The 23,346-nt window shown below is 47.9% G+C and overlaps 1 long non-coding RNA gene across 1 annotated transcript; it reads right to left on the bottom strand.

The window, feature by feature from the left end:
• Positions 1-6,156: 6,156 nt before the first annotated feature.
• On the bottom strand, positions 6,157-15,782 carry LOC309377044. The gene is made up of 3 exons (XR_014171402.1): positions 15,659-15,782; positions 14,970-15,095; positions 6,157-6,233 (listed from the first exon to the last, which is right to left on the bottom strand). It is a non-coding gene; the product is annotated as an uncharacterized lncRNA (long non-coding RNA).
• Positions 15,783-23,346: the final 7,564 nt, after the last annotated feature.

Raw genomic sequence — 23,346 nt, 5'->3', positions numbered from 1 at the left:
CAGATCCTGAAGCTGAGGCTCCAATACTTTGGCCACCTCATGAGAAGAGAAGACTCCCTGGAAAAGACCCTGATGTTGGGAAAGATTGAAGTCACAAGGAGAAGGGGATGACAGAGGACGAGATGGCTGGACAGTGTTCTTGAAGCTACGAACATGAGTTTGACCAAACTGTGGGAGACAGTGGAAGACAGGAGGGCCTGGCGTGCTCTGGTCCATGGGGTCACGAAGAGTCGGACACGACTAAACAACACCACCAATCCTGGTCTAACTGCACTGGCTACCAATTAGTTGCCGGGCCCAATTCAAAGTGCTGGTTTTGACCTACAAAGCCTTAAATGGCTCAGGACCGCAATACCTCAAGGACCGCCTCTTCCCATATGAACCTACCTGGACCCTGAGATCATTTTCTGAGGCCCTCCTTCGTGTGCCTCCTCCTTGAGATGTCTGGAGGGTGGCAACACGAGAACGGGCCTTCTCTTCAGTGGCTTCCCATCTGTGGAATGGTCTCCCCAGGGAAGTCCGCCTGGCGCCTTCATTATACACCTTTAGGCACCAGGCAAAAACGTTCCTTTTTAACCAAGCCTTTGGTGGATCTTATTGACATCCAACACCCTTTTAGAATGTGGCTTTTGGGGGGTGCATGTTACTGGGTTATTGCATCTGGTTTGATTTTATATGTTGTGGTCTTGTTGTTAACTACCCTGAGACCTCCATGTATAGGATGGTATATAAGTTGAAATAATAATAGTAATAATAATAATAATAATAATAATAATAATAATAATAATAATAATGGTCCCATCATTGCAAGTGCCCTGTTCACATCACCAAGCTGCATGAACTGAAATCAATCCCATCAAGTACGTGAAAGTGCTACTTTAGACACTGGATTTGCAAGCCCTGCATCACCCAAGGTGCTGCAGACTGGAGCAACTTTCTCCTGGAAGTGCTGCAGAAATCGCTCACAGATGGCTGCCATGCACGCCAGTCTCATTGGTTTCTCATTGATTTTTTATTATTATTATTATTTTGTTCAGTGCTTTTTCTGGGGGGTACTGAATGGTATGCAGTACCAGCACCCTTTTTCCCCTATAAGAAAAGCACCGATTGTCAACTGTTTAATTTTGCAAGCTTCCCCGAGAAGAGAAATACTGAAGGGCAGGATATAATTCTCTTAAACAAACAAAGATAGGAAGGTAAACAGAGCAACTAGCCGGTGCTGTTTGACTTTTAAGCACACAGAGAGTTTTCAGCTGGCTACGGTGAAGTGGGAACGCGGCATCCAGGTCTGTTTCTGGAAGGATGTGATGAATTCATCCTCAGCTGTCAAGAGAGCGGATGGGAAAGGGATTCTGAACCCAGGGCTGCACTTTGTCCCTTTCCGACACATTCCCAGACTCCTTCCTCTCCTCGCAGATAACGCTGGGAGGTTCCTTGCCACGGTCGAACAGAGGCAGGAGATGTTAAATCCAGCATCCACCTCTGTGACTCTGGGGAGCCTCAGCCGCAGACAGAAGGTTCCCTTGCGAAGCCAAAGGGTCCATAATTCATCCCAACAATCAGGGGCTTCTTGGCCCTGCTCTGCTGCATCCTGTCTCCGAGGCACCAGAGGACATGCAGGCGAGATGCTCCCGGGTCCTGCGGCTGCCCGACTGGCAGCATTTACAGATGTCTGGCTGCCGAAACAGATCTTGTCGAGGGGCTTCCCTCACCCCTGAACATTTTTGAATTGCACGAGACATATTTCATTTCTTTCGTCGTGCAGCCAGCCTCTGGAAAAACGAAGTCGTTAAAAACCAAATGTACTTTCCCCCCCTGTGGCCGAAGGAGAACCAGACTCTCTGAACCGCGAGAGATGTTTCTTGTTGGGAGGTTTAGGAGGGAAACAGCAGACTCCAGGAATACAATGGCAGATCTGTTTATGGAGAAGGGAGAGAGTTAGACCCTGACTCCTGTGCTGCTGAAACTGGGGCAAGGAACAAGGGGGCAGGAAGGAGAAGGTGGTCCACCATTTGCAGCCAAAGCATAATCTCCAATGTGCCCAGCCCAGGGAGGAATCTAGACATGGAACCCTTGATAGAATCCATGGGAATGTCAAGAGTAATTTATTACTGGGAACGTACAAAATGACCCTGAGAATGAATGAAATCAGGGAGGAATCCAAAAGGTGGACCTAGCCTTAATTGTCTCTATGTTTTGTTCAGATCATATCTTGTTCACTGATTTGATGGCTTTATCCTGTGAAGAGGTCTATGAATTTAGTTCATCCTCATCATCTAGGGACACGGGTGGCACTGTGGGTTAAACCACAGAGCCTAGGGCTTGCCAATCAGAAGGTCGGCGGTTCGAATCCCCACGACGTGGTGAGCTCCCGTTGCTTGGTCCCTGCTCCTGCCAACCTAGCAGTTCGAAAGCACGCCATGTGCAAGTAGATAAATAGGTACCGCTCCAGCGGGAAGGTAAACAGCGTTTCCGTGTGCTGCTCTGGTTCACCAGAAGCGGCTTAGTCATGCTGGCCACATGACCCGGAAGCTGTATGCTAGCTCTCTCGGCCAATAAAGCGAGACGAACGCCGCAACCCCAGAGTTGGCCATGACTGAACCTAATGGTCAGGGGTCCTTTACATCATCTAAACTAGTTGGCCTCCATCTTTTCTTGGGATATTATGGAGGAGTGGGCCATTGGGGTGAAGTCAAACCATTGGAAGGTTGCAGCCAGGGGTGCCAACTTGAATAAAATATTTGGGGGGGGGGAGGCAGGTAAGCACCACCCCACATAATTAATCACATGCCATTTGAATGGCAATGCCCATCATTAGGGGAGGGGCTGGTCCCCTAAAATATTTTATTGGGGGGGGCGAAGACCCCTCGGCCCCTTGAAGTTGGCTCCTAAGGTTGCAGTACCTGCTGTGGTTGTAGAGACTGATACGGGAGGGACAGGTTTTGTTGCAGCTGAGACAGCTGGGGGCATCCGGTTGTGCTGCTACAGATGCAGATCATCTGAACTACTGTAATGCACTCTACATGGGACTGCCTTTAAGGATAGCGTGGAGACTTCAGCTGGTGCAGAATGTGGCTGCACAGGTACTTGCCGGAACTGAGTGCACAGGAACTGTCACACCAATACTGCTCCAGTTGTATTCCAGTGGACTTCCAGGCCCTATTAAATTGCAGGTTTGACTTTGAAGGCCATAAGCAGCTTGGGGCTGGGTTATCTAAAGAACTGTTTGCATCATAGGGGCTGAGGCAGTTTTGGCCCTCTGAATGTATTTTTTGGAGGGGTCAGGCCCCCTTGATGTTCAGAGGGCATTCATCGCCGGCCCCTGGCACCTTATAACACCAGGATTTTGCACGATGTTGTGTGTGTGTGTGTGTGTGAGTGAGAGATGTTGCACCGGGCTCCCCCAGTCCTTTGGAGAAGCTGGTGCCTCTGGTCTGCATCCCTACCTGGACACACGCAGAGGTTCTGCTTGTCTTTCGCATCTGCAGATATTGCTGGACTAGAACTCCAAAACTCACCCCTGACCATTAGCCATGCTGGCTGGGGGTTGCTGGGAACTGGAGTCCGGCATCATAGGAAGAGCTGCAGGTTCCCCACTGAGGCTGTGCTGCTGCTGTTGTGCCAATAACCCAGCTGAATGGGTGCTAAGGAGAGAGACTCATGCCACATACCTACTTCATCTAGCCTGGTCTTAAGTGATGCAAGCCTGGTTAGCCTTCTGGACAGCAGTAGGCTATATCCCAGAGCCAAGCTCTGAGGCTCTGACCTCAAGCGCTAGATCAGTGTTTCCCAAACTTGGGTCTCCAGCTGTTTTTGGACTACAGCTCCCATCATTCGCAGGACCAGTGGTCAGGGATGATGAGAACTGTAGTCCAAAAACAGCAGCAAACTCACGTTCGTGAAACACTGCTCTAAAGACTATGGTGGCCCCATATGACCGGCTGTGGGATTGCAGCAACAAAACCATCAGCCTACCTAGAAGGATTGGCCCTGAGAGAGTCTGGCCGGCCTCAGAGAGTGCTAAGGCATGTCTTGTTCTCCCTTGGTGAGAGGAGGGAGGCCATCCAGTGCCAGGCCGGAGGAACTGAAGGAGTTAACTGAAGGCAGCTGCAACAGCAGCACCTGTGATGTGTGGCTTACACAACCTCCACACAGGAGGCCCCTGGCCAGGAAATCCTGTATTTCAGGTTGGGCTAGACTAAAAAAGAAGGCTGTCAAGGATATTTTCCCTCTGTCTGCTTAACTTCCCTCCCTAAAAAAAGTCTCTTGCGAAATCTGTGTGTTTGTGTAAAATAGAAGACTCCCCAAAGCCCTCACGCTTTCACCTTCAGGGCTGGCAGCCCAAGACATTTGAATGCCTCAGGAGAAAACTCAAATTGCAGGGGTCCCATCCCTTGCCTTCCCTTCTAGTTGACCCCATGGCTTGCACGCTACCTGCCGGCAACTTCCCTTCTATGATTGAAGAGAACAGCCCCAGAGTTCCTCTTCTCAATGGGTCAGCCAACACAATAGAAGCTACGGGGAGGATGTCTCCATGCAGGCAGTGGTGGTAGAGTGGCAAATTCAGAAGTGCAGGTTTGCATCAGGATAGTCGCAGCCACGCCCCTTCTAAGATAAACTTATACTTATGCAACAATAATAATTAAGGACGCAATGCAATGATCAATGCAGATCTGCCTTTCAGTTACATCTGCTATTCTCTGTGCAAATCATTTGAGGGACCACCATATCTTCTTTTGGAGGGACTTAATCTGTGCATTACCCGAAGTTCCATTGTACATAATAGAACTTGCACACCATTCTCTTGGAACTGAAACCACCCTTGTGGTTTCCACATTCCCAAATGCTTAGCTTCAGAGCATAAAGGTAAAGGTACCCCTTACCATTAGGTCCAGTCACAGACAACTCTGGGTTTGCGGCGCTCATCTCTATAGGCCGAGGGAGCCGGCGTTTGTCCACAGACAGCATGTGGCCAGCATGACTAAGCCGCTTCTGGCAAACCAGAGCAGCACACAGAAATGCCGTTTACCTTCCCACCAGAGCAGTACCGATTTATCTACTTGCACTTTTGACATGCTTTCAAACTGCTAGGTTGGCAGGAGCAGGGACCGAGCAACAGGAGCTCACCCCGTTGTGGGGATTCAAACCACCGACCTTCTGATTGGCAAGCCCTAGGCTCTGTGGTTTAGACCACAGCGCCACCCACGTCCCTCGCTTCGGAGCATGGAGAGGCTTTAAAAGCAACCCTTTCATGCTTATTGGGTGGTTCTAGGTTGATAGAGACCAAGGACCCAGCTGCAGATACTTTTCTGTGGTGGCTCCCCAATTGTGGAATGCTCTCCCCAGAGAGGCTCGTCTGGTGCCATCACTACATGTCTTTCGGCGCCAGGCAAAAGCATTCCTCTTTACCCAGGCTTATGGCTATTAAGTCATCTGTGGTCTGTGAAAGTGTGGGGCAGAGAGGATTGCTATGATGATGACTATCAGTCAGTGTGTTTTTATTATGTTTTTATCATTGATGTTCTGTAGCATGTTTTTAATGTTATACGCTGCAGTGCTGGATTTACGTATAAGCTAAACAAGCTATAGCTTAGGGCCCCACTTTCTTGGAGGCCCCCAAAATAATTCAAAGGAAAAAACACCGGGATGTACATTTCCAAAATATAAGATAAAAAAACAAATAAAATAAAACCTACATACAGCAACAGTGTTTTGTGTTGTGTAGGCTCCTATGATGTAAGTAATGGGCCCTGCCTGCTAGTCTGCTCCCTAAAATATCACTGGTTTGCTCATTTCTATATATAGGGTGCCTGCATTCTGCATGGACTGGGTGCATGGCAACATGTGCAAATGGCTTTAGATACCTATTAGGTCCATAAATTACCATATAGCATATATTCAACACAAAAAACAGTGACAATTTGTTGTTGACACAGCTGGACATATAAAGGGCCCCATTACCTTCAGTAGCTTAGGGCCTCATCAAACCTAAATCCAGCCCTGAGGCTGCTCTGGAATTTCTTCATAAAGGGTGGTATATCAATTGAATGAATGAATGAATGAATGAATGGGTCTTTCACTTACACTCACTTACACACACACACACACACACACACACTTACCTTGGCCCCCTGCATATGGGGCAACACCAGCAGGGCGCTTCCTCCTCTTCCCTCTTCTCTGAAAGTGAGGACAAGGTGAGTCCCCAATACTGGCAGACTCTCCTCATCATCCTAGAAGCATACCAAACAGAGAAGGTAAGCCCTCTTCAGCTCTGTCTTATTGTTCATGGAAACTGACAGGCATCAGGGAATCTGCCCCCCCCCCCCAACAGCAGGCTGCCAGGGATAGACAGCTTTGTGAACCAGCAGTGACTCTCCAGGGTTTCAGACAGGGAATCTCTCCCAGCCCTACCAGAAGATGCTGCCTGGAGGTTGAACCTAGGATCTTCCGTATGAAGGGTAGGCATTGTTGCTGGCAGGTGTCTTCATGTTAGAATTCCTGCTCTGTGATTGCAGTCATGGAGTTGTTGTCTATCACATGACGGTATATGTTTTGACTCCACAGAGTGGAAACAGGATGTTTGTGTTAATGTGTTCCGTGAAGTGGGACTATTGTCCTTTGTTTTTTCTCTTTGCTGTCTGAAGCTAGAGAGAGAGGGAGCCATGTTGTAGTGCTCCGTGTATGTTTATATGTAAATAAATTAGATTAGCCAAAATGCTGAGTTGCTGAGGTCTGTCATGCAAACTGCGAAGACTCTGCATATCCCTAAGTGTGCAAGGGTCTGTTGGCATCGGTCGCTGTGATGTTTGGGCAGAAGAAAGCTTTTGAAGCTCCCGAACAAAAGACCAGGAGGGAGAGAACATGCCAGTCGGGCATGTGTCTCTGCCAGGGTCCTACTGGAGTGTAGGATGAGCTCCTAACACTTCATACCCTCCAACATTTCTCCAGTGAAAATAGGGACACCATAAATAATTATAAATAAATAAATTATGCCCCACCCGTTTGAGTGGGCTGCCCCAGCTAACCTGGGTGGCTTCCAACCAGTGGCGTAGCGTGGGGGGTGCAAGGGGTCCCCGGCCGCACCGGGCGCAACACCTGGGGGTTAGGGGGCGCAAATCCACGGGTTAGGGGCCGCAAATTACTTGCCTTGCCCCGGGTGCTGACAACCCACGCTACGCCACTGCTTCCAACATACATAAAAACACAATAAAACATTAAACATTAAAAAGCTTCTCTATATAGGGCTGCCTTTAGATGTCTTCTAAGGTTGTATGGTTACTTATCTCCTTGGCTTCGGTTGGGGGCAGGTTGCATATCTCCATACCCTCCAACATTTCTCCGATGGAAATAGGAACGTCCTAAGGAAAAGCCGGACATTATGGGATCAAATCAGAAACCGGGACAGCTTCTGTAAATCCAGGACTGTCCCTGGAAAATAGGGACACTCGGAGGGTCCATGAGCATTTTGCTAGCTAGTAGTCATAATAACTTTCACAGATACTGGGCTTAGGGCTCGATCTCACCCCCCAAAAAAAACATGCACACTCCCCAGGACCCGCCTTGCTTGGCATCTCACTCAACTCACTCAAGAGACATTTGCTGCCTCTGAAAAAAATTATTTCGCATGCTTCTTTCTGGCCCAAAGTGCGGTACAGAAATGCAGTCAAAACTGGCGAAACAAAACACAATAAAACTAAACAAGTAGCAAGAAGTGCTTCCGTTAAGTTGCATAACAAAGAAAACTAATAAAAAAGGGAGAAAATAAGATAGTATTTTTTTAAAAAAAAATCCCAAACAAACACAAAGCGTTTCTGAGAATGTGCTGCTCCACCTCCCTCAAAATCTCCTTTGTCAAAGCCTGACACTTCCCACCATGTCAGGAGCAAAGTCCTAGGCCCGCCAATCCCTTCTGGTTCACAGGAGGCTTGTGCTGGCAGAATTGCCTCTCTGACGTTTGGCAAAGGGCAAGGTCTACGTGCAAACCTGCAGTGCCAGCCGCTGCCGAGGTCAGCGGCCCCCTTCCTTACAACTCGAACACAAAGCCAGGAAGCTCTGGGGCTGGTGTCTCCTCCAGGTGAATGCGGGGGGGGGGGGGCAAGTGTGCAAAGCACACAGCCCCAGCCCCACTATAAACAGTGTTCCCTCCCAGGTTGCTAGAAGATGAACTCATCCCTCTGTATCATAGCTGTCAACTTTTCCCTTTTCGTGTGAGGAATCCTATTCGGAATAAGGGAATTTCCCTTAAAAAAAGGGAAATGTTGACAGCTATGCTCTGTATCAGGGGGTAGAGTACCAGATGGCATTGGACTCCAACTCCCATCAGCCCCACAATAGCACAGCCAGTTTCCCATCTCTGATCCTGTACTCACAATCACCTGGCAAGTGAGTTAGCCATGCAGGGGCACTTTCATAAGCCCAGCCATAAGGGGATCCTGGCTGTTAAACTGTCTCCAACCCAAAGGGGCTTTACCTACTTACAGTGCAATCCTACACATGTCTGCTCAGCGGCAGTAAGAGTCCCATTGTGTTCAATGGGATTGCACCTACTATTGTTGACTAATCAATTAACTGATGGGATAACTGGTTGATTATTCAAGAAGCTACATTTAAATCTTTGCGTATGACCAGGACCTCAGTATGGGGGGCCTTTGCAGGACGCTGAACAAAATGTGGGATAATAAACAAAAGCGTTCCCTCCCTGCCGGGGTGCCAACTTGAATAAAATATTGCCAGGTAAGCCCTGCTCCATGCAATCAGTTACATGACATGGCACACACAAACCATTTGAACAGCAATGTCCATCAACTTTGGGGGGGACAACATTTTATTGGGGTGGCCGAAGGGATCTCGGCCCCTAGTAGTTGGCTCCCACGCCTTACTGCTAGAAGTGAGGAAAGAATCATCTTAAATATTTTATTTTTCGTTCCCCAAAGGCACCAAAACCATAAGGCACCATAACCAGAATAATCTACAGCACTTTAGTTTATATAGTTAAGCTGATTAAAGTTTGAATTATTATTATTTTTTATTGTTTACTAAAAGGGAAACGTAAAGCGCTCATCTCGCTTTCAGGCCGAGGGAGCCAGCATTTGTCCACAGACAGCTTTCCGGGCCATGTGGCCAGCAGGACTACACTGCTTCTGGTGCAACGGAACACTGTGACGGAAACCAGAGTGCACAAAAATGCCATTTACTTTCCCACCACAGCGGTATCTATTTATCTACTTGCACTGGCGTGCTTTCAAACTGCTGGGTTGGCAGGAGCTGGGACAGAGCAATGGGAGCTCAGCCTGCCACGAGGATTCGAATCGCCAACCTTTTGATCAGCAAGCCGAAGAGGCTCAGTGGTTTAGACCACAGCGCCACCCACATCCCTTATTGCTTACTACTAGTAGTAGTAGAGGTGGCAGCAGCAGCTATGCTAATCGTATGTTGCTCATCAGTGTCCATGACACTTCACATGGTAACATAATGATAAAATAGCCCAAGTCTTGGCTTGAAGGCGCCTACACCCAAAGGGCCCCTCTGGACAGCATTTTCATTGCACAGTCATGATAGTAGAATCATAGTTGTGACGTTGGAAGGGGTCATAAGTGTCATCTAGTCCAACCCCTGAACTAGAACCTGCTTTGAATACTGTTGACCCCTGCCAAAGGTCTTGGGGCAGTCACACTCCTTCATTTCCAATCAGTGCATAAACATCCTGCTGAAATTGCCCAACTTTTCATACCACCAATGTTCTAGGGTTTCTTTTAGTCCCCCACTGCAGCCTCCCCAGACAGCAATTATGCGGCAGCAGTCCGGAAGCAGAGCGGAGCGACAAAGAAAGCAGAAGAATATCTATCCTTGTGCCAAGAACCTGTTACAGAAAAAACCTGTGAGAAGAGCCCAGTCCAGAAGGGCCCTATGTTTTGACAGCTTGGGAGACAGAAAGGGAGAAAAGGGGAGAGAGGGTGAGGCCCAGCTGCAGATTTCTAAAAATAATGTAGGTTTTGTTTTAAGTACCCCTTAAGGGACGCGGGTGGTGCTGTGGGTAAAACCTCAGCGCCTAGGACTTGCTGATCGTCAGGTCGGCGGTTTGAAACCCTGCAGCGGGGTGCGCTCCCATCATTCGGTCCCAGCACCTGCCAACCTAGCAGTTCGAAAGCACCCCCGGGTGCAAGTAGATAAATAGGGACCGCTTCTAGCAGGAAGGTAAACAGCATTTCTGTGTGCTGCGCTGGCTCGCCAGATGCAGCTTGTCACACTGGCCACGTGACCCGGAAGTGTCTTCGGACAGCACTGGCCCCTGGCCTCTTAAGCGAGATGGGCGCGCAACCCCAGAGCCGGACACGACTGGCCCGTATGGGCAGGGATACCTTTACCTTTACCTTTATGAGACACTGAGGGCTTGTCCACAATTAACACTCCCAGTCTGTGTCCGAGTGCTTTTCCCCACCCACCCTGCTTTCTCCAGGAAAACCCGATCTTTAGTGCTGAATCGGAAGAAATGGCAATTCACATTTTCCACAGATTGCTGAGAGCATTAAAGAGTTGTTTTTTTGTTTTTTGTTTTTGTGGGGAAAGCAGGCAGGGAGGAAAGTGCTCAGATATGACTGGAAAGCATAGACCTGTGCCTAGAAAATGTGGAGGAAAATTAGTGTGAAAAAGCCCTGATGCCCAGCAGAAAACTTTCATTCAAGGGCCACAGCAAGGCTGAAAGCTAGGAGACTAGAGCGCTCTCTCTCTCTCTCTCTCTCTCTCTCTCTCTCTCTCTCTCTCTCTCTCTCTCTCTCTCTCTCTCTCTCTCATATTGTACCACTCCATAACCTGTTTCTTCTTTAGCCCTTGTTGCAGGGATTTCTTGTGGCATCACACGACTTAAACACTAGAAGCCTTGGACTGGAGGAGGGAGGCCATTTCCTCTTGACAAAGGGTGGGACTGTTGGATCAAGTGACTATTAAACACCCCAAACTGCTCCAGGGGCAGGAGGGGAATTGAGAAACCAATTCCTGTTTGGCTCAGGACTCACACCTGCTTCCTAAAGGCATCTAATTGGAACCACCTTCTCAGCGTTTCAGAGTCTAGCCCAGATGCTGCCCTGGCGTCATCACCCAGCTCTTGGCAACGGGTGCAAGATTTCGAAGCTTGGCCACAGCAGAGCCAAGGCGGCAAATTAACTACGAACCACATAATTTGGAATCTCCTCCAAACCTGTGCCAAAGTTTTGCAGGGAGGGGGGTTTGCATCTTTTTTTGCAGCGAAAACTCCATGTTTGATCAATGGCTCAGTTTGTGGGGTGTTGCAAAATGCAGGGTTTTTGCTGGGGGGAAAAATCCTGCCAAATTTTGGCACAGGTTTGCAGAGGATCCCAAATTTGGGGGTTTGTAGTTAATGGGACTGAACCAAGATTTTCAGCATGGTTTTGAGGCCACTCTTGTCTTTCATCGCATGCAGCAAACTGCTGTTCGGCTCAGTCACAGCCTCTCTGTCTGTGGCCCCCACTCTCAAAACTGACTTACGTTGGCAGAAGAAAGCATCTTATGTTTGAGAGACAAAGATACAGGGAGTGTTCGTGCCGGGGTGGGGGAAACTTTTGAATTTATTATCTGAGCTGGTTCTTTTTACCCTCCCAAACACACACTAAATGGGTGATGGTTTCTGCTTTTATTGGTTTTGGCAAGTGCACCTGGTCCTTTAGGAGCACATTTACCCCATTCAGGATCAGGGAATTCCCTACATCTGCCTCCCCCCCCCAAATAGTACTTCTGTGTTGGGATTCAGCCCCAATCCATTAATGGCCATCCACCCACTGGGGTATGAAGGGGTGGGGTGGGGGAGTGTACCGCCCCGGGACCATTTGGGGAAAGGGTGCCATCGTGGCCGCCTCCCCCCTCCCCCAGGACACGCGCTGTATGCCCCACATCCCCGGATGCATGATACGCCCCTGCGAGTGACATGACATGCCCCCGGGATGCACGCCAGCCATGTCCCTGCCTGTTCTCTGCTCCAGGGGCTGCAGCATGTTGCTCTGCCACTGTATGCACCCCCCTCTGCCTCCAGACACCCACACAAGACGTCCACCTCCTTCACTGGTTCTGATTTAAACAAGAGGTAGATCTGGGTATCATCCACATATTGGTGAACACCCAGCCCAAACCCAGATAATCTCTCCCAGCAGCATGTTGAAAAGCATGGGGGAGAGGACAGAGCCCGAAGGCACCCCATAAGTGAGTGCCCAGGGGTCCGAACACTCTCTCACACAACCCGACACCACTTTCTGGACACGGCCCACGAGGAAGGAGTGGATGCACTACATAACAGTGCCCCCAGCTCCCAACTCCTCTAGACGGTGCAGAAGGACATTTATGGCTGATGGTATCAATGGTCGATGGTATATTAAGACGTTCCTGCCAACCTAGCAGTTCAAAAGCATGCCACTGCGGCGGGAAGGCAAACAGCATTTCTGTGCACTCTGGTTTCCGTCACGGTGTCCCATTGCACCAGTAGCGGGTTAGTCATGCTGGCCACATGACTTGAAAAGCTGTCTGTGGACAAATTCTGGCTCCCTCGGCCTGAAAGCGAGTTGAGCGCCCTTTTTTATATTAAGACGTGACAACCTCTGTGGTAAACCAAGTTATACATGATGCATTTTCTGGCCATAAAGTCCTAAAATGACTTTGGATATGTGGTTTAAAGCACCCATACCCTGCAATTTCCATCTCCCCCAACCCTCTCCTCTTCAAAAAAAATTGAAAACGAAAAAAACTTCTCTGTCAGCTGATGCCAGCGTGGTGTAGTGGTTAGGAGCAATGGACTAGTAATCTGGTGAACCGGGTTCGATTCCCTGCTCCTCCACATGCAGCTGCTGGGTGACCTTGGGCTAGTCACACTTCTCTGAAGTCTCTCAGCCTCACTCACCTCACAGAGTGTTTGTTGTGGGGGAGGAAGGGAAAGGAGAATGTTAGCCGCTTTGGGTAGTGATCCCTTCGGGTAGTGATAAAGCAGGATATCAAATCCAAACTCGTCTTCTTCTCTCTGAGTTGACAGATTTGAAGAATTCCCTGAGGCAGTTCTGCAATGTTCCATGCCCTGCCTACAACCCTTATGGTTGGTCACTCAACTTTTCTATGAGCTCAGAGTGCTTCTGCATACCAATGGCCGGAAGCCAGAGGAGGAGAGAGGGCTCTTATGCTCTGGTCCAGCTTGTGGGGCTTCCCAGAAGAGGCACATCTGCCTGCCCACTGTGAGAACAGGACTAGATGGGACAATGGGCAGATCCTGCAGGGCTCTTCTGATGTGCTTATTTCCATCCCGTCAATGTTGCCTTTTATGCTTCCCAGGAGAATCCCTCTCCTTTGCCTGGAGCCGTTTCTCCTGAGCTAGCGGCACCCAGCCTTGAAACTCATCTTTGCTCCGGGATGACTCAGACGCAAACGGCCTGTGGTGACATGGAGACGCAGCTCTTGGTAACAGCGCCATGTATCTTTTTACTGGGTCAAATGTTGTTCTGCATGGGTCTGACTCAGCCCCCGAGCGGGTACCGAATGCCAGTGGGAATCGTCAGCTCCTTACTCTAAAGCAAACATTGCTAAAATTAGAAAGCCGCAACCTCCCATCTTAAACCAGCCTGATCCCTTTCGCGGTGGCTGTAGAGCGAATGTAAGATCAGGGCTCCTGCATCACGTCATATACGGCTTGGTGACTCAGATGCCCAGTCAATGTCTCCCAAGCAGCCAAGTTTGCCTAATATGGAAGAGGAGGAAGGATCCGCCCCCTTCTCCATCTTTCAGGCATCCTTTGGAACCTTATGGCCTCTGGCTAAACGTGAGGGCCTCCCTTAGTAAGGCAACTTTGAAGTGTGTGTACACTCAGGCACAGGAAGGGGAAGAAAGGCAATGTTATGTACTGAGTTGAATAGGATTCAGAATGCAGCAGTCTGATTGGTCCTAGAACAATAGGATTCAGAATGCAGCAGTCTGATTGGTCCTAGAACAATAGGATCCAGAATGCAGCAGTCTGATTGGTCCGCAGGAGCCACCCAATCCAACTCTGGGTGGACGTGAATCAGCAACCTAATTGGTCTACAGGAGAATCCCAGAATTAGCCAATCACGTGGGGCCCATGGTGTAAATAATGTATATAAAGCAGACATTTCGGGGGAACTTCCACTCCTCACTACTCTGAGCTGAATGAAGAGCATGAAATCCACACTCGACTCGAGTATATTTCAGGCAACCTCAGCAGCCGCGAAGTCTCTGGGTCTGCCAGTCTGGCTCTTTCTTGCTGAGTCTTCTGTTGAATTTCAGGTGCAGAAACTGACCTCAGGGATCCTGGTCTAAGACTTCGGTGCTATGAAGCAGGCTGTCCCCAACAGCCTCTCAGAACGCTGCATGAGGTCTCCCTGCTCATCAGGGCCATTTTGGCTTAGATTTTCCTCTTGCTGAAGGGAGCATCTCTAAAATGCTTCTCTAGGAAGAAGCAGCCCTGAAAGCAGATACAGCACCACCCATGTCCTCAGCTCAAAAGGGGCTGGTTCATTTCTTCTCCCACATTTTCAGCATCCATTAAAAGTTTAAACGCCACATTCTTTTCATTCCGCAGGTATACTTCATAGAACCGCAGAATCGGAAGGGACCCTTGAGGATCATCTAGTCAAGTAGAATTGGGACTAGGGGATTATCTGAAAAACGAAACCATTCTGGTAGTCCTACCAGAAATGATCCATCGAAAATCCGTGTAGGCAGAAGGGAGAGTGAGTCACTTCCTCGCCCAGCCGTGCCTGCCTTCCTGTCACTCAAGTGAAGGAGCAAAATTCCAGTTTCTAACCATGACTCATAAGGAGGCCAGGAAAGGGTCTGGAGCAAGCAAACTCATTCGGGATGGGGTGCTAATGAGGACTGATGAGTGAGTCTCCTGGTTCACAGGACTGCAGCCGCAGGGTGAAAAGGGACAGGCAGAGCTCTTCCTTCAGGACCTGCAACACACATAGTGCAGCCCACACCAAAGCCCACCTCCCTCCTCCTCTTCCTGCACTTCAGCGAAAAGATATCACTGCTTTGCGGGGAGGGGCTTCAGCACCTTTGCACATCTGCAACCTTAGCACCAAGCCCTGCTTAGTAAAAGGAGAAGCAGAGAGAGAGAGAGAGAGAGAGAGATTGTGCTGAACTGCATTCAACTCTCCATCAGGTTTTGGATACTCTGGTGAAATATACACGGGAGTAGAGTGTGGATTTCATGCTCTTTATTCAGCTCAGAGTAGGTTACAGACTCCACTAACCCAGAAATGGTACCTCGGGTTAAGAACTTTGCTTCAGGATGGGAACAGAAATCGCACGGCAGCAGCGGGAGGCCCCATTGGCTAAAGTCGTACCTCAGGTTAAGAACAGTTTCAGGTTAAGAACGGACCTCCAGAATGAATTAAGTTCTTAACCTGGGCTACCACTGTACTCCTTATTTCATTCCATTCATGATTTTATTCCTATAAAATATATCGAAGTGATTTAACAATAACAACAGCCACAACATCCTGTTTAAACATCAATTGCAACCATTTCATTAGCAAAAAACGAGTTCGAATCCAATACAGATGCAGACTGGGAGGGAAACTGCCCCTAAAAAAGGCTGGTTGAAAAAAGGAAGGCTTTCAATAGGTGCTGAAAAGATGGTGACTACCTGACATATAGAGGGACGGAGATCCAGTTTTTTGTGGCAGATTTGTTGCACCAGGGCAACAGAGCACTTTAATCCACTTCAACTGTGTAAACTGCAAGTTACGAAATGCTCAGAAATCCCTCCTGCAAAATAGAGACAGTCCCAACGTCTGCAACAGCTTGGTTAACCCGCCAAGATTCACAGGCAGGTGGGTGATTCACAGACAGAGTGATGTTGTGTCCATCACTGCTCTCCATTCTGGAAACAGAACAGCAGCCAAAACCCCAGGCCAGAAAAGGGTGCATGCAGATGTGAAAGTTGTCCTTGGTAGGATGTGACAGTCCCTGAAATATTTTTGCCTGGCCTTTGCCAGGATGAAAAGAAAAATATCCCTGGACAATTTACGCACCACTAAATTTACTGGCCTGGTTTTCTCCTGCACTTTGGTTCATCATAGCAAGTGGTACAGGGTTTGATGATGGCTGCTTTGATTCACAGCTGCTTTCTAACTTTTATTTTGAATAGCCATCCATGAGTTTTCACTTTGTTTAAGGTAAAGAGACCCCTGACCATTAGGTCCAGTCGTGGCCAACTCTGGGGTTGCGGCGCTCATCTTGTTTTCTTGGCTGAGGGAAAAGGCATACAGCTTCAGGGTCATGTGGCCAGCATGACTAAGCCGCTTCGGGCGAACCAGAGCAGCGCACAGAAACGCCGTTTACCTTCCTGCCGGACCGGTACCTATTTATCTACTTGCACTTTGACGTGCTTTCGAACTTCCAGGTTGGCAGGAGCAGGGACCCAGCAATGGGAGCTCACCCCGTCACGGGGATTCGAACCACCGACCTTCTGATTGGCAAGTCCTAGGCTCTGTGGTTTAACCCACAGCGCCACCCGCGTCCCTTCACTTTGTTTAGTTGACTGGAAAAACGACTGGCTGAAATTGCTTCTAGGAAAGCATTTAATCAAGGGGGAAAGATGGTTGAGATTTGCTTTCTAATCTCCTCATATCACGTCCCCTTCCTTGCTTCCACCAAAAAACCCTTTGGGAAACTGTAGTTGCCTTTCTCCAGCTTTGCAGTTTGAATGGCTTTTTCCCCCAAGTGGGGACATTAGGTCACCTGTTGCAGGCGTTGGAGGGAGTTCTATATGGGGTCTTCTCCAGCCCCCTCCCCACTTGCCACAGCTGGAGAAACAGGCCCCTAATCCTGTTTTTATGTGCCAAAAGAGCTCAGACTCCAGGGCGGGCAGGCAGGCAAGCAGTGCACCCTGACCCGGTTGGAAGGGCTGCCAGAGCATTAATCTACTACCTGACACCTCAGCTGACTTCTTAGAAAGACAAACAAAGCCAGAAGAGGTGGTGGGGGTGGAAGGGGGTGGGGACGGGGCCTAGTCTGATGTCTCTTGCAGGAGGAGGAATCTTGGCCAGAGGTGAATAGCAGGATTTAAAACAACAACAACACACACAACAGAGAAAAGGCAGAAATAGGAACCCTTTGCTCCCAGCAGAGAAGGCATAGCTGACCTCTGGCTTCCTGTTTGGTTGCAGACCAAAATAAGTAAACATTGCACTGAATGGGGCTGCCGGGAACAATTGGCCACATTGTGTGGCCCCCACCCCATTTTTCCTGGTGAAATGAATAGCTGTGTTTTGGTGGGGGTGGTATTCAGGAGAGAGAGAATCTCGGCTAGCCCCATTTAGTTAGTTAGGACTGGAGTCCGAAGCAAAAACCAAGGATGGCTGGAAGCCACAGGAGGGGGGAGCACTGCTCCAGCCCCTCCAAGTGCCCCTATTTTCCAGGGACAGTTCCAGATTTACAGAAGGGTGTCCCTGTTTCTGATTTGATCCTGAAAGAAATATTTATTTGCCTTCCCAAGGGGCCCCTGCCTCAGAAGGAGGACCAGGACCTTGGAAGGAGCGCAAATGAAGGCTCTGTACTGGTCGGGAAAAGACAGAGACCACACCAGGATTTGGAAAAAGCAAGGCCTGATCTTTATTGAAAGAACAGAAAAAATAACACAAAAAACTGTTGCAACAGGGTCCCTGCTCACGCAATGACATGGAGTCAGAGACCCTGAACAAAAGGACTGCCTTGATTCTTATACCTTTTGATTTTCATTCAGATCAATAGCAAGGAGGTGGGGGGAAGCGATATGAGGGGTGTGAAGAGTGGATTAACATAAGGTAAGCAGGATGTTGAAAGACTTTCTAGAGGTGTCAATTTGCTGAAGGGCTCAGGTGGTATGTGTCGTGTTATTTAATTTTGGATCTGCTTAAAATGGCTTTTCCTTTATCTACAGGAAAACCTCCACAACTGCTGATAATCAGCATGCAGATGTGAGGCTGGATGTTTGAGAAGATGTTCAGGAAATGACTTAAATGTTAATGTGAAATCCTATTCTGCATTGCTATCAATTCGGGTGTGATAGCCTGATGTTTGCATACTTTTTGGAAAATAGGACTGCTTTATTTTGAGCTCATATCTGTGTGTATTCATGGTATGGTTTGCAGACCCAGTAGGAGGCAGTGTGGTGGATTGAGTTTTGGCAGCCTTTTGGATACAATATTGAGTCAAGTATATACATTTTGAAATATTTAGATTGTTACATTCTTTAAAAACTACATTTTGGATACATTCAGAAAAGTACAGCATAGTAAGGCATTTCATTAAAGATACATCCACGAATACATTTTAAAAGGATAGCTTCATGGAGAAAGAGGTACACAGGAATGGCAACAGGCACGTTACGTTAAGATGATGTATTAAAAGGCACACATTATATTACATTCAATGATACGTGAAAAGACACAGTAAGATGGCATATTCCCAGCAATGCATTCTTTAAGGCACAGTTTATTATTGTGGGACTTTGGGGTAGGATGATATCATTAGGGTCATTTTTCCTTTATTCCCCTCTCTGACCCTGATTCTCTTATGACAATCCCAGAATGTCCCACTTTTCCTTAGGATGTCCCTAATTTCATCGGATAAATGTTGGAGGGTACGGAGTAATGCAAACCCCCCCCCAAGCCAAGAAGATATGTAACTATACAACCTATAGAAGACATCTGAGGGCAGCCCTAGATAGGGGAGTTTAAATGTTTAATGTTTTTATATATGTTGGAAGCTGCCCAGAATGGCTGGGACAACCTAGTCAGATGGGTGGGTAGAGAGAGGGAGCATGGCATTGGACCTGGCCCTCCCCCACTTTGCTCCTGTGCCCCTTAGAGAGCCAGTGTGGTGTAGTGGTTAAGAGTGGTGGACTCATAATCTGGTGAACCGGGTTCGCTTCCCCGCTCCTCCACATGCAGCAGCTGGGTGACCTTAGGCCAGTCACACTTCTCTGTAGTTTCTCAGCCCCACTCACCTCACAGAGTGTTTGTTGTGGGGGAGGAAGGGAAAGGAGAATGTTAGCCGCTTTGAGACTCCTTTGGGTAGTGATAAAGCGGGATATCAAATCCAAACTCTTCTTCTTGGTTCAAACCAGCACTTTAAAATGGGCTCAGAAACAGACTGTGATCCCATCCGTTTTGCTGGTTATGCAGAAGAGCAGAGCAAGTTTTGCAAAGGTTCTTCTGACTCTTTCATCAAATTCAGTCTGCTTCTGTAGTGGGTGGTGAGACGGGGCAAGGAAGGAGCTATAAAGGCCCAGAGGGAAATCTGACAGCTGGAAAATTGACAACCCCCACCTCCCCACAACCTCCAGCTTCTGGGATCTCAGCAATCATTAGGCAATAGCCAGGCAGCTTCAGTCTTTATGGCATCCATGAAGGCTAGAATATTGATATGAGGGGGTGGGGACGGCTGCTGGTGTTTTGGAAAAAGAATCCTGTGCCCTTGGTGACCTCCAAGTGGGAAGCTTGAGAGGAGAGCAAGCGCTTGATACTTTTGACTGGCCTGATTCAAAGTTGAATTAATATGTGAAACACAAGTTTGGATATGACTCTGCTAAGCTATCATCAGAGAATCATGACTCCTCTAGCTATTGCGTTCCACAGCAATCCTCTGTTTCCCCTGCTCCTCCTCCCCAAGTTCGCTTTTTTATATTCTTTATTGAAAAATAAAAAAAATACAAAATTACAAGGGGACAGAGTAAGATAAGACACAAAAAGGAAGAAACAGGAAATAGTACCCATGCAGAAAACAAAACAAAGATATTTTGTACATTACAGTGGTACCTTGGGTACAAACACCTCAGGTTACAAGCACTTCGGGTTACATACTCCGCTAACCCAGAAGTAGTACCTCGGGTTAAGAACAGTTTCAGGTTAAGAACGGACCTCTGGAACAAATTAAGTACGTAACCAGAGGTACCACCGTACAAAAAAGGCGGCAGTGGGGGAATTGTTATTGTAAGTTAACCAGGCCTTAAACAAATATGGCATGTATATTTTTTTTAAAAAAATCTTTTTTGGCATGAGGTCCTGGGACCTTCTGCATGCTCTCCCCATGGGCTGAAGCCCTTTCTAGGATTTCGCTTCCAGCAAGGGATCTGAGAGGTTTTGCACTGTGGAAGCCTGAGAACAGCGCTAGACATGGAATATGCCAGGAAGGGCCTTGGAGGAATTGCTTTGAGGTCAGCAGATTTTAATCTGTTATTTGTTACAACACTGGAGCTTTAGCAAGCTTAGCCAGTGTGTCTTATTTATATTGGCAGCTCCAAAGATAACAGAAGGGTGAGGAAACTGTGAACAAGGCATCTGCAAAGAAACTCCACCCCGTACCATGAAATGGACATTTTATCAGTTCTCAGAAGTTCCCTGCTCAGGTAAGGGACAGGAACCTTGAATCACCCCCTCCAGCACTGTGTGTGTGTGTGTTTACTGCACATGAGTTTACTCTGTGTGTGGCCTATAAGCAGATAATGCACCTTCACCACTGCCGCCCCCCCCCCCGCCACCCCCAGGAAGCAATTATGCAAGAGCCTTCTGCAGGGTAAACTCTCAAATGAAATCCACTAATGTGCACCTGTCATTACATAAGCTCTCGCCCATTCAAGATGTGTGACTCATTATCCCCTAATTAAAAACAATCAGGTTCCTTCATTTTCATTCCCCCTCATAAGTAAATTTAAGTGAAGTACATGTCTTCTGTGGCTAACCCAAAAGAGAGAGGGAGAGAGCTGTAATTAGCAGGGCGCCATTGGAGGCACCTGAGCTCTTTGAATTGAGTTTGGTGCTGGAAGAGGTGATGAGCCAGCCTTGCTGCCACGGCTGCCGCCTCCACGCGGCGTGGACCTCTCTGAGCCTTGAAGTTGGCAGCAGCCTCTTTCCAAGGGCGGAAGCACACTTTGCTTTTTTAAATGCTGCCTTTGAAGGAACTCCAGTGCGGATTATTATCAGGCAATCCTCAAGGGCTGACGAATGCTGGCTCCTTCTAGAAGGTGGCTCCTTGCCCAGTGAGACACCATGGCATTTAGGGGAACGGCTGCTGTTGTGAATAAAGAGGGACTGGATACCATTTTAATTATATTTAGGCGTTCTATCTTGAGAGCCCAATGCAGGCAGAATGGTGAGACAATAATAATAATCTCAACTGATTTAAACTGGGCTGCAGGTCTGCGGGTCTCAAAGCAAAACGGGGTGCTGATCAAAGGGAGTCCCATGTAGAGTGCATTGCAGCAGTCCAAGTGGGAGATAACCAGAGCATGCACTACTCTGGCGAGACAGTCTGTGGGCAGGCAGGGTCTCAGCCAGTGTATCAGATGGAGCTGGTAGACAGCTGCCCTGGACACAGAATTGACCTGTGCTTTTAAGCCAGGCATGTCCAAAGTCCGGCCCGGGGCCTAATCCAGCCATCCCACTTTCTGATGTGATCCTGGAATGTCCCACTTTTCCTTAGGATTGTCCCTATTTTCACTGGGGAAATGTTGGAGGGAATGGAGTTATGCGACTCCCGAGTCGTCTGAAGGCAATGTGGTATTGGGAAGTGTTTTGTTTTTGTTCTTTTTAAAAAGTTTAATGTTTTATTATGTTTTTATATATGTTGGAAGCTGCCCAGAGTGGCTGGAGCAACCCAGTAAGATGTGTGGGGTATAAATAGTAAAAGTATCCTTATGGAATGGGACATTCCTATTTTCATTGGAGAATTGTTGGAGGGTATGTTGTTGGAAGCTGCAGTTCTACTGAACTGGCAAAAAACTAACAGCAAAAGTAAGAAACCAACATGACAGACTATTTATGAAAAAATGGAAGGACCTTTTGGAGTATCTGAAAAAAATATCATAACCAGATGAAATAGCAAGCAGGATTTTAAATATGAGCAGCGGAAGAAAAATGATAATATTTGAAATAAAAGAATATGTGTTAGGTGAAATGCAGTATGTAGACAGGATGGGATTAATAACAGCAGGGAAGGGAAGGCAGGAAGTCAAAGTTTAAAGAGAGATGTATGACAAATTTAAAAGCTGTGTGTGTGTATGTGTGGGGTTGTGCAAAAGGCAAAAATAACTTCGTAATCTCCGAAAAGAACACAGAAAACATCAATGCACAGCCAAGCTCAGACCCTGACTATTCAAATCCTTAAGCTTCAAAAGGCAACAGCACCCAGAAAACTGCATGCATGTAATTGCAAAATGCTCAGATGACTTTTTGCTTATTTCCAAAAATTGCTAGTCAACCTCTCTGCAGACATTTCCACAGCTGCTTTAATCTACTTGCAGAGGAAGAAACTGCAAAAGCACACTTTCCACAATGTCAAAGCCCTTCTCCCTTTCATGTGCCCTCGCCTCAAATAAATTCTAATATTGTGCTCTGAGTACTAGGAAAATGTCATTTTTGGTAACAGCTCTGCAGGTATGTTGTGCAAAGCATATTCATGTCAAAGTGAGAAATGGATCCTGCAGACAGCATCCTTCATTTTAAACTTGCACGTACAATATCCGTGCAAAGGAAGAAACGTTTAGAGCTCAGCAAAGAGTTAAGGCAAACTCCACCAACCCGTCTGTTTAGGTGTCTCATGCAATCTCTAGGCCAGGTGAGGCATGAATACAAGGAAAGGGGTGGGGGGAGAGGGGGAGGGAGCTCTGGGATCTGAAAACACTTTCAGCTCCCAGCCAGCGTAGGCCCGTGTGACAAGATGTTCAAGAAACAGAGACCACGTGATCAAACAGAGCACACAAACAGCATATCATTAGCGAACAAAAGGCAGGGTGTTCAGTACACAGCCCCACCCGTGATCAGTGACCTGTGCAATTGGCTGGGGGGGGGGGGAAGGATGGAGCAAATGGTTTTATATCCATCGACACAACAGATAAAACAATGTTGCTTTGACTGTGATCAAGATCCCAGACTGCTCCCTTGACCAGGGCTCCTAGGGAAGGAGGACGAGAAAATTACCACTGTCCAGGGCATGTCACTGATGGAAAACACAGGGGGAAAAAGAAAGAAACCTCCACACCAGTTTCCAGTGCATGTGGACCCTTCAGGGGGAAAAATTCATCTGATTCCCAGCCCTTGAAAGCCAGTGAAGGAAGTTGATGAAGCCAGGACTCTTCAAGAGCACTCCTTGCCCCCAAACTTGCCCTGAACCCACACTCCTTGACACTAGCATCCCAAACGCAGGGCAGTGTGGCGGATGCAGCAGCAGGAAGCAGGGCATCACTTGGTTAGGCATCTCTGGACCACAGCTCAGAATGGCCAGTTTGTGGGAGACATCAGGGAGAGTTAGTTAGGAATGTCTTTGAGGACACCCCTTTTACGCCAGCTCTTT

This window comes from Podarcis melisellensis (genome assembly GCF_964234715.1).
Source record: "Podarcis melisellensis genome assembly, chromosome: 8".
Lineage (NCBI taxonomy): Eukaryota > Metazoa > Chordata > Lepidosauria > Squamata > Lacertidae > Podarcis > Podarcis melisellensis.
This window is presented reverse-complemented; position numbering and strand designations above follow the sequence as displayed.